This window comes from Bubalus bubalis, chromosome 21, assembly GCF_019923935.1.
Source record: "Bubalus bubalis isolate 160015118507 breed Murrah chromosome 21, NDDB_SH_1, whole genome shotgun sequence".
Taxonomy (NCBI): Eukaryota; Metazoa; Chordata; class Mammalia; order Artiodactyla; family Bovidae; genus Bubalus; species Bubalus bubalis.
The window spans coordinates 22,199,701-22,219,243 of record NC_059177.1 but is presented as its reverse complement, the minus strand read 5'-3'; the positions used below and the strand labels follow the sequence as shown (position 1 = coordinate 22,219,243).

The window sequence follows — 19,543 nt, the reverse complement described above, 5'->3', positions numbered from 1 at the left end:
TTAACTGTGGGGATCACAATAAACTGTGGAAAATTCTGAAAGAGATGGAAATACCAGAGCACCTGACCTGCCTCTTGAGAAACCTGTATGCAGGTCAGGAAGCAACAGTTAGAACTAGACATGGAAAAACAGACTGGTTCCAAATAGGAAAAGGAGTACATCAAGGCTATATATTGTCACCCTGCTTGTTTAACTTATATGCAGAGTACATCATGAGAAACGCTGGGCTGGAAGAAGCACAAGCTGGAATCAAGATTGCCGGGAGAAATGTGGCTCAGATGGTAAAGCATCTGCCTACAATGCAGGAGACCCAGGTTTGATCCCTGGGTCGGAAGATCCTCTGGAGAAGGAAATGGCAACCCACTGCAGTACTGTTGCCTGGAAAATCCCATGGATGGAGGAGCGTGGTAGGCTACAGTCCATGGGTTCGCAAAGGGAACTTATGACTGAGCAAATCTCAGCTTACGACTGAGCAACTTCACTTCACTTACTTCAGATATGCAGATAACACCACCCTTACAGCAGAAAGTGAAGAAGAACTAAAGGCCCTCTTGATGAAAGTGAAAGACAAGAGTGGAAATGTTGGCTTAAGTAAAGCTCAACATTCAGAAAACTAAGATCATGTCATCTGGTCATGTCATTTCATGGCAAATAGATGGGGAAACAGTGGAAACAGTGTCAGACTTTATTTTGGGGGGCTCCAAAATCACTGCAGATGGTGATTGCAGCCATGAAATTAAAAGACGCTTATTCCTTGGAAGGAAAGTTATGACCAACCTAGACAGCATATTAAAAAGCAGAGACATTATTTTGTCAACAAAAGTCCATCTAGTCAAGGCTATGGTTTTTCCAATGGTCATGTATGGATGTGAGAGTTGGACTATAAAGAAAGCTGAGTGCTGAAGAATTGAAGCTTTTGAACTGTGATGTTGGAGAAGACTCTTGAGAGTCCCCTGGACTACAAGGAGATCCAACCAGTCCATCCTAAAGGAGATCAGTCCTGGATGTTCATTGGAAGGACTGATGTTGAAGCTGAAACTCCAATACTTTGGCCACCTTCTGTGAAGAGCTGACTCATTGGAAAGTCCCTGATGCTAGGAAAGATTGAGGGCGGGAAGAGAAGGGGACGACAGAGGATGAGATGGCTAGATGGCATCACCGACTCAACGGACATGAGTTTGGGTAAACTCTAGGAGTTGGTGATGGACAGGGAGGCCTGGCTTGCTGTGGTTCATGGGGTCACAAAGAGTCGGACACAACTGAATGACTGAACTTAACTGAATGTTAATCATATAATATGACTTGTGGTATCATGTGAGATATGTTAGAAAGTCCATGTATTTTAGGGTTTAAAGGAACAGGATTGAGAAATAAGTGCCCTGGGAATAATTCTTAACTCTATAATAAATCTGAAATTGGTAAAAGTTAGGATTAAAAGAAGTAATATATGTAAAACATGCAGCCCCATGCCTGGCACATAGTAAGCCAGCTAGTAATGCTTAGTGATTACAAGGGTGAGACAAAGTATCACTTTTAAGAGAGAGTCTAGTCGCTCACACACAGAGATCTAGTGTTTAGAACATAAATAAAGCACTTTCATATGCAATAACTCATTTTGTTCTCCCCAAAGCTGTTTGATGTCTTACTATTCTGTGGCTTTGCCTGGGGCAAGAAGACTGCCCCTCCAGATGCTTAGGGAAAGGAATGAATGCTCTCTGGACTATATATATATATATATATTTTAACCAAGTTAAGTATTTCTGAGATTTTTCTGGTGACTTTTGGAAGGCAAAGTGGCCAAAAAAGAAATACTGACTGTGAGCAAGAAGACTTGTGTGTCGAGTCCTATAACTCTTTCCATAGGCCTGAGCAGAAGCTGTTGCACAAGGAGCTTTCTTACTCTGTCTCTTGCCATTTGCTTCCTTTTTATGATCCTTATACATAAATTAATATGAGAAAACAGGTCATATAGGGACTGTTTACAGTACAGGGGCTCTGCTCTTAAAAAATTAAAATAATAAAAAGCTAATTAATTGTCAGAGTACCCATGTGAAGCAGATCCTGGGTAGCATCTGTCATTTCCACCTGACACTGGTAACAGTGAGGTAGAAAGAAAAAGCCAAGGTGAAAGCAAATAGTGAAATGCTCAGAGAGCCTTCACACTCTTCTGGGCACTCTCAGGGTTTCATAGTATGAAGACAACAAGGTTCAAAAACAAATAGCTCTAAATGGTCAAGGAGACACAAATCAGAAAGGTGGATCATTTCAGAAGAGAAAACAAGTAAGTTTAAGTAGCCTATATAATAGAAAAATTTTAAGGATTCAGATCTAGTCAAATACATTGAGAGGAGAGTGACCTATTGGCATGAGTGAGGCAGAATAAAGAAATAGTATAGATAGACCACACTCTTTTCCAATGAAGAAAGTTCCAGAGCAAAGGTGAAATTAAAACTAGATTTCTAAACAATCTCAGATCAGGTCCCTTCCTTTTCATTCAGACATACCCGCTCCCTTCATTCAACTCTTAAAATAATTCCTAACTAGTCTTCTTGTCCTTCAATTTTAATCCATTCTTCATGTGTCTATCACTTTAGCATTCTTCCTAAAATACACAAGTAGAAAACACACTGAAATAGAGTTGCCCATGTGCTAATATAAAAAGAGATGAAGGTAGAGGGAGGAAAAGCGTGTACACAATCTCTGATAAAGGAAGGCCAGTCTGTTTATTTTCTAAAGTTGAAATATGTATAAAATAGATAGTCATATTATTAAAAGCTAAAAATAGACTCACTATGATAACTAGCAAAGAGTTCTTCTCACCCTGTCCTCACATGGCAGAAGAGGGGAGAGAGCTCTCTGGTGCACTAATCTTATCCACGAGGGCTCCACCCTCATGACCTAATCACCTTCTGAAGGCCCTACCTCCAAATACCATCACTTTGGGGGTTAGGCCTTCACATTTAAATGTATGGGGTTTGAATGACTTTTTTTTTTTTTTTTTTTTATGGGGAATACAAACTTTCTTTGTTTTCCCCTGGGTATCTTTTTTTTTTTTAATTGGATGAAAATTGCTTTACAATGTTATGTTGGCTTCTGATTTTCTTGTAGCACTTTATTTTGCATTTTCTACTAAGAGAGGAAGAGGAGGAGGAGAAGTCAAGAACAAGGCCCTTTTCTTTCTCCATTTTTTTCTTCCCAAGATCATGCTCAAATAAGAAAGAAGACCTGAATCATGGATGCTGTTCTCTACAGACCACATGAAAGGTGTGGTCTCAGGCTCCTTATCTGGAAACTTTGTGCCTTACAAAGACAATAATTGTCTCCCAAAACTGTCTGAAATATTGGACTAAACTGCACTTCAGTTTGATAAGAGAAAATTACAGTCAAGTTTTAGTCAAAAGAACAATTAGCCTTGTGACCATGAAGAAACACCTAATTTCTCTGACTCAATCATCTCAAATATTAAATGGAAATGATAAAACTTATCTTGGATAACTTAAGAGCTAATTTTGAGAAGCAAATGAAATAACAGACATGAGAAAGTTTCTGAAATTATAAAGTGCAACATAAATATAAATCAATGCAACAAATACATCTACTATGTCATCTGATCTTTATAACAACTCCAGAATACTGGAAAGATTTTTTATCCCCATTTACTGATAGAAAGAAAAAAGAAACAGAAAAGGGTTATTCTGTTTGTTTAAAGTCCCTTTGCAAGTTGGTTACCAAGCCAAGACCAGTACTTAGTACTCGGACATCCCCTACTTCCTGGCTCTCACCTGTCTGGTTACTCTCTCTGTGCTTTTCTGACTTCAAGTTGGACTGGCCAAAAGAAAGACAGCTAGGTGGGAGGAAAGAGAGCATTTGGGGGGCATTTCTTCTGATGCTCTCCTCTTGTCTCAGCACTGTGGTTCTGGCAATGACTGATCCTTCTACAACTCATGTCTAGAGCCTCATTCTATAGTGATAGGTCTCATGGGGCTCCAGTAACTTTGGGTCCCAATGTTCACCCCTTGCTCCTCACACCTAGAGGGTGTAAGGGCTTTTTATACTCTGCTGGGCACCTCATCATCTTTTCCTGGCTACACAACTGAAAAGTACCTTCATTAAATTCTCTAGAAAATTCTACTTAAGCATGCATTCTTTTATCTTCTAGGTTCCTCACAATTTCAAACTTCTTGCTCATATACCACCAAGGAAACTTCTACCCCCATCTCTAATTCCTCTGCCAGTCCTCTCCTCACTTTCCCAGACTCCTTCTGCAGGAATCCCAGACCACCTCCATTGTGCTCCCAGTACTACCTTACCACCAGTCTGAATCTTCCTTTTACCAATTATTCTTTACCAATTTTAAAGCTTCTAGGTGCTCTCCTTAGTTCCTTTTCCTCAAGCCTTTCTTTTTCCTGTCTCACACTTCATTTCCCCAGAGTTGACCTGTCTGCCATATAATCTGGGTAAAGAAATGGCATTAAATCACCCTCTGAGTACCTCAGGGGAAACATATTCTATTCAAATCATGCATTTGTTTCAAATTTGCAAACTATCCTTTTTTAAAAAAAGGTAATTCTGTCTAAAAGGGATAAAAGTAATTGATCACCCTATCAATTTTTTCCTCAAGGTTATATAGACTGTTCTTACACTGACGTTTAGATCAAGTCCATCTTCATTTGAACTAGATCACAATTGTTACTAGGCATGTGGACTGGTAACTATTTCCAAGGCTGCTATAAATCAGTGCTTCAACCCTCTTTTCTACCATCAAACTTTATGACAGAAAACAGGCACAGTATCCATTTCGGCCCCTAGGGTGCTTTTTTGCTAAAGTTTAGACATAGCCTATAATAATAGCTCTGTCTTCCTAGAGTGTGACTGGAGGGAAGAAAAGCAAATAAATGTGTCCTTGCCTTCTTACGTTAGAATGCACAACTGAAGCATCCAAAGGCCAACATTTCCTTCAGAATTCTGAGCTCCCTCCTCCTCTCCTTGATGTGAAAAGTAATGACCTGTTCGTCTCTGTTTGTCATTCAAACCGTGTACCCAGGAAGTCAGCATCTGTCTCCTCATTGGCCTCCTCTTCGCTAAATGTACTGACCATCACCAAAGTGAAACAGCACTTCTTGTGACGCTTTCCAAACCACACTAGTCATGAAGAGCAGACGATAATTACCAACAAATTGAAACAGTTGCCCCACATGATGACTGCACAGATGTACAAAATAACTGGTATTTTTACTGCAGCTCAAGAGTGTGAAACGTCATAAGTGATTTGATGACATTTTAGTACTGATCACAGGTACAAACTATCCATGCTCAATTAAAGAAAGATGAAAGTTCAGCCTTCTATAATTAAAACAATGACTTGTTCAGCCTCGGGGCTAGAAATAAATGCTAAGGTTTTCCGTCTCTTGCAATCCTAAATGAAGATTTAGAGAAGAAAACTCTATCATTGACTTCCTTAAAATCAAGGTTTTATCCAAACTGAAAATTATTCATGATAAGACTTTTAAATAGGAAAAAATAAGTCATTCTTATTATCTTTTGGCTGCTATACAGTGAATGACTTTCTTCACTATTATGTTTTGAATATTACATCATTTAGATCACTCTCGGTAAATCAATTCAGATATTTTCTTTGGACCCTGCTGCAAATATATGTAATTTAGGAAGTTGAAAAAATACCTAAAGTGTATTTTAGCATAAAATAAAAATCCTAAATATCCAGCTCTGCAACTTACTACATCTCTGAGCCTCTATTTCCTTATCTTTTAAATGGGTCATGATGATTAGTTTTATCTGTTAACTTGGCTAGGCTTGGTCTCCATTTATTCAATATAATCTAGATGTTGCTATAAAGGTCTGTTGTAGATGTGATTAAAGTCCATAGTCTGTTGACTTATGTAAAGAAGATTATCGGTCATCTGGATAGGCCTGATTCAATCAACTGAAGGCCTTAAAAGCAGAACTGAGGCTCCCTTGAAGAAGAAATTTTACCTGTGCTTTTATCTTATACCCAAGGTTCCAAACTGCTCTTCCTACCAGCCTGCCCTACTTGTCTAGCCAGCGCTCACTTGGGTAAGTCAATTCTTTGCAACCAGTCAATCAATCTACCCTGTTTTTCTGGTTATATATGACTGATGCCTGGCGATAATAATGCCTATTCTGTAGGAATGCTGTAGGAGTGAAATGAGGTAATGAGATTATATGCATGAAGTGAATTAACACAAAATGAAAGTAATGGAATATATGCAATACTACTTTTGGATGTGACTAACTCCAATACAGCTAATAACTTCATTAAAATGTCATCCTCTCTTAACAGGCCTTACCAAATCATTGTGCCTTTTAGATAATGCAAATCATCTTACATTCTAAGGCTACTTTTGAACACTACCAGATCCTGCTTTACAATCTCAAAGACTAAGACAGACAATCATATCCAAGTCCACAAACACCCCATCTAGATATGTTACTCTTCATAAGAAACTGATATTGAACTTGAGACAGAGTCTGTGGTCATGGATATCAGAGGTCAAGAAGAAGGCATAACAGTAAGGGTGGTATTCAGACAGGAACCTAGACAAGCCTGAGATAAAGAATGAGTCCAGAGTCAGAACTAAAGGATAAATAGAACTAAAGGATAAATACATGAAATCACAGAGGGAGGGGTGGACGTGTGGGGAGATCAGGGGCTACACCAGGTACTAGCTCAGGTCTTACCTGATCTGGACAAACTCAGCCCCCCAGTGGCTGGGTGAGGTGATGGACTGGGAAGGGAGGACTTCTGACCCAAGTTGTTGCCAAATGACTCTTGGGCTCGGGAGAGCACATACCAAAGAATCAGGTAAACAGCAGCACCCTGAGGGAAAAAGAATCACCACATTTATGTCATTTTCTTTCAGGCCACACAACTGAATTACATTCCCCAGTCTCCCTTTCAGTACTCTCTGGTTGTGAGACTGAGTTTTTGCAGAGCAGAGTTTCCCACTTCTAGCCCTGGCTCAAAAACACCACCCATGTACAACTCTTCCTCCCCTGCCATCTGGCTAGAAAGGAGTCAATACTCAGGGCAGCTATAAGAGCCACATATTGAAGATGGAAAAGCCACACAATACAAAGAGCCTAGATCCCTGAATTATTGCTTGGAGGAGAGACATTCAGGAGAGTTACCTGACTGAGAACAACTGCATTAGATTATTATGTTAGCAAGATAAGAACTTGTACTGTGTTAAGCCGCTGAGATTTGAGAATTTATCTACTAGATCAGTCAGCTAACAAAAATTGTGACCAAAGTTGCCATGCTGTTGTAATAAAAATACACAAGCCTTGGCTTACTCAGATAGCCAGTGGCAAGGGAACTAAGAATGCAATCTGAGAAATGGAACTCATACTACACAGTAAAATAACACAGCACTTAAGCCAAACACTAATGAGAGGTTTTTCCTAAAATCAGAACTATAATATGACCATTATTTTAATTACCCCTCCCCATTTCCCTCTCCAAATGGCCAGATTCCTTCCTCTCTTTCTGATTTCCCATTTCCTTCTTCAGTCCTTTAATCAGATTGCTTATCTCATCTGATGACACCATCTCCCCATTCCAATCCTACTCTTTCTCAAGGCCAGATCAAGCCTCATCTCTCCAGGATATCTAGAAATCCTTTAACACACTGCAATCCAACCTTCCTCTAAACATACTGTTGAGACCGTTTATTTGGACATTTAATCATACATAGTCCTGCACTTTCCTTTGATTCCACACACCCACCTGTCATAAGTATCCTGCTAACTTCTTTAGGGAGAGACTAAACCATATATTGATTAATTTACTCAAACAGAGCACCCTGCAGAGCAATGGACTTACATAGTAGCTCTTAGTAAGTGATGAAAATGAATCATATTTCACCAGCTCTAATTTTTACAATAAAACCAATAATAAAATAATAAGCTGAGATGGTTGGTTATGAAAAAATGCTAATACTACATAAAGGAAATGGCCAATAGATGTGTTTTTTGAACACCAACACCACTAGAGTAGTGGTATGGCTACCTGGAGCACTGTAAAGAGAAGGACCCCAAAGCCATACCCAGGCTCCTCAGGAAAGTGTGCTATAATCTATTAGAAATGTCTGTATGACACTGGAATTGGGAAGTGGCATCATGAAGTTTTAATATTTGCCATAGCTTATATAATCAATGGGGCTTCCCTGGTAGCTCAGCTGGTAAAGAATCCACCTGCAATGCAGGAGACCCCAGTTCAGTTCCTGAGTCAGGAAGATCCCCTGGAGAAGGGATAGGCTACCCATTCCAGTATCCTTGGGCTTCCCTCATGGCTCAGCTGGTAAAGAATCCACCTGCAATGTGGAAGACCTGGTTTTGATCCCTGGGTTGGGAAGATCCCCTGGAGAAGGGAATGGCTACCCACTCTAGTATTTTGGCCTGGAGAATTTCATGGACTGTTCAGGCCATGGGGTTGCAAAGAGTTGGACATGACTGAGTGACTTTCACTTTCACTTTATATAGCCAATGACTGGTGGTTAGACCTTTCAAGCCTTTTAGGGTCAAATATCCAATTGATAATATGACTTGGATGTCACCTTGGCATCTCACACTTTTTTTATCTGGGTTTCCCCCAGTGGCTCGGCAGTAAAGAACCCTCCTGCCAATGCAAGAGATGTGGGTTTGATCCCTAGGTCAGGAAGTTCCTGGAGAAGGAAATGGCAACCCACTCCAGTATTCTTTCCTGGGAAATCCCATGGACAGAAGAACCTGGTGAGCTACAATCCATAGGGTTGCAAAAAAGTCAGACAGAGGAAGTAAACAACCACAACACTCTTAATCCTATGCTCCCAACTCTTCTCTTTTCCCAGACTTCCTCATCTCAGTAAATGACACTAGCATATAGTCAGTTGCTCAAGGCAAAAATCAGGAGTCAGATTTTTATCTCCATTCCCTTTACCTTACACTCTCACAACATCCTGCCAATTCTACCTTCAAAATATATTTCTAGTTTGTCCATTTCTCTCCCTCTTCTCCAATCTATTACCTTAGTTCACTCCATCAATATCTCTCATCTAAGACTATTGAAATAAATTCCTAACTGGGCTCCCGGTTTCTATTCTTATCATCTAGTTTCACATAACAGAAGAATGACTTTATTTAATCATTAATCAAATTGTGTTATTCCACTGCTTAAACCTTTCCAGTATACGTCTTTTCCTTTATACTTACAATAAAATTTTATCTCTTTTTAGTAGCCTAAAACCCTAGAAAGTTTGACTTATAATTTATAATATTGGTCAAGAGATTCTCTGTGACCAATATTACCCTAGATTAGTGGGCTTCTGCTACACTCAGATTCAATCTATGAAATGTATCTTGCCTTACAAGCTTTAAACTTGCTGTTCCTTCTCTCTGGAACACTCCAGTCTCAGATCTTTGTATGGCTACTGCCTTTATGCATTTTGTGTCTCAGCTTAAATGCCACCTCTTCAGTGACTTCTCCGCAACTACCTTATATAAAACATCCTTCAAGTTCATTACTCTCTGTCATTACATCCTGTTTGCTTTTGGAATTGTTTTCTTGCATTTTGTCTCTCTTCTTCAATAGATCATTAGCTCCAGAACAGCAGGGACCTTTCCTAACTTTATCATTATTATATCCCCACCTGTGTGACCTGAGCCATCTCATTCTCCTTTCTAACTTTTATTATCCATCCCACCTTTAGGATGACATCTTGGGATTAGGTGCTCACTACAGACTAGTTCTGACATTTTTTTGCATCCACGGTGCCAAGAAGACTTTAGAGCTCAGGGCTTCCAAGACACTGACATTTCTAAATGCATTTTTCAAATGCAGTCAACCCCCTTGGGCAGCCCAGTGGGGAGGTCATGGAGAGCCAGAAAGAAGGAGGTCTGGTGAGCTGAATTACAGTTTCTTTGCCATGACACTCCACCCATACTGAGCAGATGCAGCTCATTAGGTACTAAATGTTTAGTGACTGTCACTATTAATTGGTTGGTATTTATACTCCAAGGAGACACTAAATCTCACACTGGACTCAATGACATTAGCCCCTTGCAGTCAGACAGAGCATTAGAAGTTTGAGTCTAAAACATTACAAAACAGAACCCAAAGCTTACAATCTTCCCTACTTGTAAGAGTAAATGCTGGCTGCTAGTTACATAGAGCATTTCCTCAGTTACTAAGATGGGTATTAAATATTTTACATGCCTTTAATTTCATCTTCATAACAAGTCTAAAGAATAGGTATTTTTACCTATTTTTACCTGGAAAACTATTTTCCATAGTTTTATGGAAGGAAAAACTTCCATATAGAGAAAAGAAGCACTTTGCCTAAAGATCACAAAGCTAATAAGTAATGAATCCTAGATCTGAAGTGAGGTCTGTCTCATTCTGAAGCCTATGATCTTGGCTGCTAAGTAACACTGCCTGCTTTTTATAATTACCACCTCATCATATGATTAAAATTATTTTCATCAAAACCATTTCCAGTCTCTTAAGTTCAAGCTCAAATGCTACTTCTTCCATGAAGACTTGATTAACTTCCAGACAGACTCATCCCTTACTTCATCTTTCTCTGCATTGGACATATGGAATCAGTCAGTCAGAAAGGGGAAGGAGGGTCAGTAATGCATTTATTAAGAACACATGATGTGCACTGTCACAATTAAAGCCTGTATCATTCTTACAACTATCCTATGAAGCCAGCATTATATCTGCTCTGAAAAGTGACATGCCTTGGGCAGGGTCTTATGGCTCAAAGCAGCAAAATCCAAATTTAAACCCAGATTTGGCTTGATGCCTGCCTGAGCCCAATGCATTTTTACAAAGTTACTGTGAGCTCTCCATTACATCCCTAGACTAAATAAAGGCTTCTCTCAAAGTGCCAAATACCCCTTCTTAATAATCTTTTTCATAGTTAAAAGTGTATGTATAATTATATGATTAATTTTAATTCCCTTTTTAAATCTTAACTCCACGAGGCAATGACTATAACTGTTTACGCTCTACTAAATTTCCAGAACATGACACATTTAGTAGTAAGGGACATAAATAAATATGCCAGAATAAATGAAGTTTATACATTTTATTGTATATATTTCATATAAAAATGTAGCCCATTTCTGCTAGACTGTAAGCTCCTCGAGGCAGGTTATCTATCTAATTTATCTCTGGATACCTCACGATGCTCTCTACATGGTAGAAATTCAATGGTGTGTGCATGCTCAGTCGTGTCTGACTCTGCAACCCCATGGACTGAACCTACCAGGCTCCCCTGTCCATGGGATTTTCCAGGCAAGAATACTGGAGTGGGTTGCCATTTCCTTCTCCAAGGAATTCAATAAACATTTGCAAAATGAATTTTCCTTAGAGGTAGGTCTGTGCCCTTTCAAATCCCATGTCATCGAAGGCTCTTAAGTAGGCACCAGACAAAATCACAGAGAAGACTATATTGTTACTTTGCAAGGGAAGTTTATCATCTGACAGGCACACGTTTGAAAGCCAAGACCAAAAATCTGTAATGTGAAACCCAATCACACAATTTTATCAGTCAGGATACATTAAGCTATGGTACTATGGTAAGCACTTGACCATCCCAGTGGCTTAAAGAAAAGTTTTAGTTTTCATTCTCATTATAAGATACTATAGGCTGAGGGCACTGTTCCATATCATCCTAACTCCAGGGCCCAAGCTAGCAGAGCATAACTGGTTGCCATGGCAGAATGCAAATGAGAGAAAAATCATGTAGCAGCTGTTAAAGACTCTACCTGGAAGTAACACTCTATCACTTCTACTCACATTTCATTAGGTACCTTAAAGAAAGTAAAAAGTATACAAATAATACATGCTGGAGAAGGTATGGAGAAAAAGAAACCCTCCTAAAGTGCTGGTGGGAATGTAAACTGATACAGCCACTGTGGAGAACAGTATGGAGGTTCCTTAGAAAATTAGAGTTACTATATGACCCAGCAATCCCACTACTGGGCATGCATCCATAAAAAAACATAATTCAAAACGGTACATGCACCCCAACGTTACTGCATTGCTATTTACAATAGCCAAGACATGGAAGCAACATAAATGTCCATCAGCAGATGAATGGATAAAGAAGATGTGATATATAAACAATGGAATATGACTCAGCCATAAAAAGAATGAAATAATATCTTTACAGCCATGTGGATGGACCTAGAGATTATCATAATAAGTAAAGTAATGCAAAGGTAAGTATCATATAACACTTATATGTAGAATTTTAAAAAAAGATACAAATGAACTTATTTACAAAACAGAAATAGACTCACAGACATAGAAAACAAATTTATGATTGCCAAAGGGGGAAAAGGGGAGGGATAAATTAGAAGTTTGGAATTAACATATACATACTACTCTATACAAAACAGATGAACAATAAGGACTTACTGTACAGCACAGAGGACTATACTCAATATTTTGCAATAATTATAAGGGAAATAATCTGAAAAACAGAATATATATTCAAACTTAATCACTAACTAACACAAAACTATATGCCAATAAAAATTAATTTAAAAATTTAAAAGAAGGATAAACCTGAAATCACACATACATACATACACACACACACAAAGAAGGTATGGGAAGCCCTCCTATTCCACAGCAGGAAAAAGAAGCAAAAAACTGGTGAATGTTTCTAACGACACCCACAATAACAGACCGCTTAGGAGAAAACACTGAGAAATGACTTAGAAACTGACATACCATCCAGAAAAAGCACTATTCTAAAAGCAGTCTATGGTTACTAAAGTGATGAAATTGATCGTTTTCCCATCAGCTCTTTGGAAGCTTCTCTATATCTATATCTGTAAAATAGGAATAAAAATAGAACTTCAGAACTACTTTGTAAGCTATAATGATGTATGTGAAAGCACCCATCAAGGGCCTTGTACAGATGATCACTAAATATTCGTCTTGGGAAACACAATCTTTAAACCCAAGTTTTGTCTGCAAAGTGTAGGAAAAATTAATTCCTCCAGACATCTGAAAGATAAAACCACCCACTTTCCCTTAAGCTTGGCAATGTTATTTGCTTGATATTGACTTGCTAAAATGACTTGCTGCATATAATCACTCACACACCCCTCTAATACCAGAACTCAAATAATTTAGAAAGGACTAACTGAACCACATTCCGTGGCAAAGGAGGAAGGAAGTCAGTGAAAGTAAATCATTAAATAATGAATGGGGCTTCCCAAATGGCTTAGTGGTAAAGACTCCCCCTGCCAATGCATGAGGTACAGGAGATGCAGGTTCGATCCCTGGGTTGGGAAGATCCCCTGGAGAAGGAAATAGCAACCTAATCCAGTATTCTTGCCTGGACAATCCCATGGACAGAGGAGCCTGATGGACTACAGTCCATAGGGTCGCAGAGTTGGACACGACTGAAGCAACTTTACGTGCAAAATAATCAAACTATCTGTCCTTCCCAGATAGAACCACACCACCTCCATTCAAAAGGCTGTGCAAGTTGCCGGGATTGCTCTCTTTCTGTGTTGTCTTCACATCCTTTGCCTGCACAGGGCTCAGTGGAGACCAGCAATGCACTTTTCCCAACTCCCTCTCCTTACTGCTAAGATTCAGGACCAGGTTCTACAAGCTCGTAGTATTTCCCATGGTAGATAGCATTTCCACCCTCCTACAGTCCACACTCATCCAAGTGTATGACTGAAAGAGCTTTAAAAGGTAAATACTCCAAAATTAAACATTAGCATACTCCCCATTCCATAAAAATGTCCTCAGGATGAAGGGAAAAGCACGTTTTACAGTCGTATTATTTATAAATAGATGTGCTATGTAAAAACCGAAGAAAGAAGATGCTCTCCTCTTTTTCCCTCCCTACCCTCACCTTCACTGATGCTTCTCAAGGTCATGGCCTGATTCCAGGACACTGGGCCATGTTTGCTACTGGTGGCAGACTGCTGAGCAATAAAACACCACAGCTTAGGTGTCTTCTCTCTCTTTCATGCTACTGAAATTATAAGGGTGTGGACATGCTCACTCATGGGAAGAGAGTTGGCCTTTTTATCTCTTAGTTTTTCTTCCTTTTATTCTATTCCTGCAGCATATGTGCTAAACTGGCTCAGAGAAAGGTCAATACTGCACTTAGAATCATGATGGACATAAAACAAGAGAGTATCATCTAATCACCACAGGGTATTTTAATTTTCAAAATGTTTTTCATCTTCTATCTGCATGGCCACCTGCATGAGTTTCCTAGGGCTGCTGCATCAAAGCACCACAAACTGAGTGGCTTTAAAAAAAGCAACTTATATCTCTAAGTTCTGGAGGTTAGAAGTCTGCAATCAAGATGTCAACATGGCTATGCTCCCTTTGAAACCTATAATGGAATCCTTCCTTTCCCCCTTCTGGTGGTTTACTGGAAATCACACTGTTCCCTTTGTTTATAACTGCATCTCTGCCCTCATCATGACAGCATACCCGCTGTGTGTCTGTGTCTTCAATGGGGCCATCTTTTTACAGAACACCAAGGATTAAGGGCCCACTCTACTGCTCTATGGCCAGATCTTAACTAATTACATTTGCAATTGGACCTTGCTTCTAAATAATGTAACATTCTGAGGTATGGAGGCTAGAGTTTCAACTGATTATTTTTTAAGGTGGGGATAAAATTGTACCCATAGAGCAACCCTATGAATAAGGTTTTTAGGAGGTATTATTGTCAATGCATCAAAAGAGTTTATTAAAAATTTCTAGATCTATAACCTAATTTTTTTATTCTATATGTAAGAAAGGTGACTGAGAAATGAAATGATATTCTCAGTGCCAAATGGTGGTGACAGGCGTGAATGGAAACGATGGAGAAGTGGGTGGGTGATTTGATTCAGTGAGGGTTATCTTACTGATCCCTCTTTGCTGATTCAGCAGGTTTGATGACTGTACAGGTATACCTTCCAAATATATTCTTTCCAAACATCATTAGTGAAAGAGAATGAGTATCCTGGATACAGGCGGGCAGGTTTACAGATGAGAGGTTTGTAAGTGATGATCCTTCCCTTTCTGGAACCACTGCTCTGGACACACATGCTTCACCCCACATGTGTGTTTCCCAGGGAACTTGCAGCTCATGAACTTGCAGCTTCATGCTTCCTGTGGCACTGTTATAAGACCACACAACTTCAGGGGAAGTTCCTCTCTCAAATGCAGTATCACTGACCTAGGTCTTAACTTGAAACCACTACATAACAATCCATCCTTTTCTTTGCATTTTTAATCCACTATTTTTACACACATGCTTTGCTTCTCACTATATCTCTGAGAGATACACAAAACAATTATTATTCGAAAAATTAAAAAAGATCAAAAAGTCTGAGCAGAAGGCACAAATTTACAGCACAATTTAGAAGCTGGACTAGAATCCCAGAATCCTCTCCTAATCTACAGAGACTGCAGTGCCCTCCCCTGTTCACTTGGCATGGCCTTTAAAAGTGGGGGAAAGAATAGCCATACGATTCCAGAACAGGAAGGAAACTAATCTTATGAAGTAGTTTAGAAGGGATAGGAGAGGACAGACAATTCCCACAACACACACTAAAACATCAAGTACCTGTCACTGCTCCACATGATCTGTGTCAGTTAATAATTTCACCTTTCCAGTGGAAGAGAAATATGAAATATGCATAAGCTTAGGAAGTAATATAATACCTTTAAAATCCTTACAATAAAAAGTAAAGCTTCACCATAATCACTGGCTCTAAAGCAATTTGGAAGCCTTACAATCACCTTTTCTGTTGGCTAAAAACTGCTGTCTTCCACAAAATTAGTCTCTATCAAATCAATTTCCACAACAATCAATAGTAACACATTCAAAAAGAATGTCTGAGAAATAATAAAGACCGATAAAACTAATCAGATCAGAGAAAACTCAAGCATGACCTTTTGAGCAATACTGTTTGTTATGCTGACATTCTGTTAAATAAATAACTTTAAAATAAATCAATGCAGGCCAACAGTGATAAGAATAATAGTATAAGAGCATAATTTCAAAGTAGATTCCTAGTACAGCTTTCACAACAATCATGCCTTCACCTGAAACAACACATTCAATGTAAAGAATTTATCATATAAATGATAAAATGTTTTGAAATGTCAGTGCTGGGTCCAGAAATCATCAAAAGAAACCTAAGATTAGCATAGACTGAAAAGTTTGCTGACAGCAGCAAAAATGCCATGAAAATCCACCACCTCATTAAATTACATTTCTTTTATTGTCTCTCTGACATCAGTATCCCATCCTCTGAAATCCCTCCAAATGCTGTAGCAAACAGTTAAAATATTTTATTCAGGTGTATGTTTATTTGCCTGCTTTTAAAGACTTCTTTACCCTCTAACCTCCATTTATCTGTCACAATCTTTTAGCATCAAGAGCATGCCTGTTCCCAATACTATGCAATATTTATGAGATACTCACAGTGTGCTAACTGCAAATAACACACTGAAGATCTCACATCTCCATACCCAACCTTCTTGACCCAGAATCCCCAAGAAATTGATCAACAACAATAATAATATCTCAATGAAACTAAGCCATGCCATGTGGGGCCACCCAAGACAGGCGGGTCAAGGTGGAGAGGTCTGACAGAATGTGGTCCACTGGAGAAGGGAATGGCAAACAACTTCAATATTCTTGCCTTGAGAACCCCATGAACTGTATGAAAAGGTAAAATGATAGGATACTGAAAGAGGAACTCCCCAGGTCAGTAGGTGCCCAATAAGCTACTGGAGATCAGTGGGAAATAACTCCAGAAAGAATGAAGGGATGGAGCCAAAGCAAAAAAAAAAAAAAAAAAATACCCAGTTGTGGATGTGACTGGTGATAGAAGCAAGGTCTGATGCTGTAAAGAGCAATATTACATAGGAACCTAGAATGTGAGGTCCATGAATCAAGGCAAATTGGAAGTAGTCAAGGAGATGGCAAGAATGAACGTCAACATTCTAGGAATCGGTGAACTAAAATGGACTGGAATGGGTGAATTTATGTCAGATGACCATTATATCTACTACTGTGGGCAGGAATCCCTTAGAAGAAATGGAGTAGCCATCATGGTCAACAAAAGAGTCCGAAATGCAGTTCTTGGATGCCATCTCAAAAACGACAGAATGATCTCTGTTCGTTTCCAAGGCAAACCATTCAATATCACACTAATCCAAGTCTATGCCCCAACCAGTAATGCTGAAGAAGCTGAAGTTGAATGGTTCTATGAAGACCTGCTGCTGCTGCTGCTGCTAAGTCTCTTCAGTCATGTCCAACTCTGTGCGACCCCATAGACGGCAGCCCATCAGGCTCCCCCACCCCTGGGATTCTCCAGACAAGAATACTGGAGTGGGTTGCTATTTCCTTCTCCAGTGCATGAAAGTGAAAAGTGAAAGGGAAGTCGCTCGTCGTGTCTGACTCTTAGCGATCCTATGGACTGTAGCCTACTAGGTTCCTCCGTCCATGGGATTTTCCAGGCAAGAGTACTGGAGTGGGGTGCCGTTGCCTTCTCCGCTATGAAGACCTACAAGACCTTTTAGAACTAACACCCAAAAAAGATGTCCTTTTCATTATGGGGGACTAGAATGCAAAAGTATGAAGTCAAGAAACACCTGTGGTAACAGGCAAATTTGGCCTTGGAATATGGAATGAAGCAGGGCAAAGACTAATCGAGTTTTGCCAAGATAACGCACTGGTCATAGCAAACATCCTCTTCCAACAACACAAAAGAAGAATCTACACATGGACATCACCAGATGGTCAACACTGAAATCAGATTGATTATATTATTTGCAGCCAAAGATGGAGAAGCTCTATACAGTCAGCAAAAACAAGATGAGGAGCCGACTGTGGCTCAGATCATGAACTCCTTATTGACAAATTCAGACTTAAACTGAAGAAAGTAGAGAAAACTACTAGACCATTCAGGTATGACCTAAATCAAATCCCTTATGATTATACAGGAGAAGTGACAAATAGATTTAAGGGACTTGATCTGATAGATAGAGTGTCTGATGAACTATGGATGAGGTTTGTGACATTGTACAGGAGACAGGGATCAAGACCATCCCCATGGAAAAGAAACGGAAAAAAGTAAAATGCCTGTATGGGGAGGCCTTACAAATACCTGGGAAAAGAAGAGAAGCAAAAAGCAAAGGAGAAAAGGAAAGATATAAGCATGTGAATGCAGAGTTCCAAAGAATAGCAAGGAGAGATAAGAAAGCCTTCCTCAGTGGTCAATGCAAAAATAGAGGAAAACAACAGAACGGGAAAGACTAGAGATCTCTTCAAGAAAATTAGAGATACCAAGGGAACATTACATGCAAAGATGGGCACAATAAAGGACAGAAATGGTATGGACCTAACAGAAGCAGAAGATATTAATAAGAGGTGGCAAGAATACACAGAAGAACTGTACAAAAAAGATCTTCACAACCAAGATAATCACGATGGTGTGATCACTCACCTAAAGCTAGACATCCTGGAATGTGAAGTCAAGTGGGCCTTAGAAAGCATCACTGCGAATAAAGCTAGTGGAGGTGATGGAATTCCAGTTGAGCTATTTCAAATCCTGAAAGATGCTGCTGTGAAAGTGCTGCACTCAATATGCCAGCAAATTTGGAAAACTCAGCAGTGGCCACAGGACTGGAAAAGGGCAGTTTTCATTCCAATCCCAAAGACAGGGAATGCCAAAGAATGCTCAAACTACCGCACAATTGCACTCATCTCACATGCTAGTAAAGTAATGCTCAAAATTCTCCAAGCCAGGCTTCAGCAATACATGAACCATGAATTTCCAGATGTTCAAGCTGGTTTTAGAAAAGGCAGAGGAACCAGAAATCAAATTGGCAACATCCGATGGATCATCAAAAAAGCAAGAGAGTTCCAGAAAAACATCTATTTCTGCTTTATTGACTATGCCAAACCCTTTAACTGTGCATCACAATAAACTGTGGAAAATTCTGAAAGAGATGGGAAACCAGACCACCTGACCTGCCTCTTGAGAAACCTATATGCAGGTCAGGAAGGAACAGTTAGAACTGGACATGGAACAACAGACTGGTTCCAAATAGGAAAAGGAGTACCTTAAGGCTGTATATTGTCACCCTGCTTATTTAACTTATGTACAGAGTACATCATGAGAAACGCTGGGCTGGAAGGAGCACAAGGTGGAATCAAGATTGCTGGGAGAAATATCAATAACCTCAGATATGCAGATGACACCACCCTTATGGCAGAAAGTGAAGAGGAACTAAGAAGCCTCTTGATGAAAGTGAAAGAGGAGAGTGAAAAAGTTGGCTTAAAGCTCAACATTCAGAAAACAAAGATCATGGCATCTGGTCCCATCACTTCATGGCAAATAGATGGGGAAACAGTGGAAACAGTGTCAGACTTTATTTTTAGGGGGCTCCAAAATCACTGCAGATGGGAATTGCAGCCATGAAATTAAAAGACGCTTACTCCTTGGAAGGAAAGTTATGACCAAC

General features: G+C 39.5%; 1 long non-coding RNA gene across 2 annotated transcripts in view; it reads right to left on the bottom strand.

Annotated features, from left to right (window-relative positions):
* LOC102411250 overlaps positions 1-19,543 on the bottom strand; it is a 303,056-nt gene that overhangs the window by 51,667 nt on the left and 231,846 nt on the right. For both annotated transcript variants that reach the window (XR_003105552.2, XR_328933.3), the window contains one exon: positions 6,721-6,859. This is a non-coding gene — a long non-coding RNA (uncharacterized LOC102411250). The remainder of the gene's footprint in view (positions 1-6,720; positions 6,860-19,543) is intronic.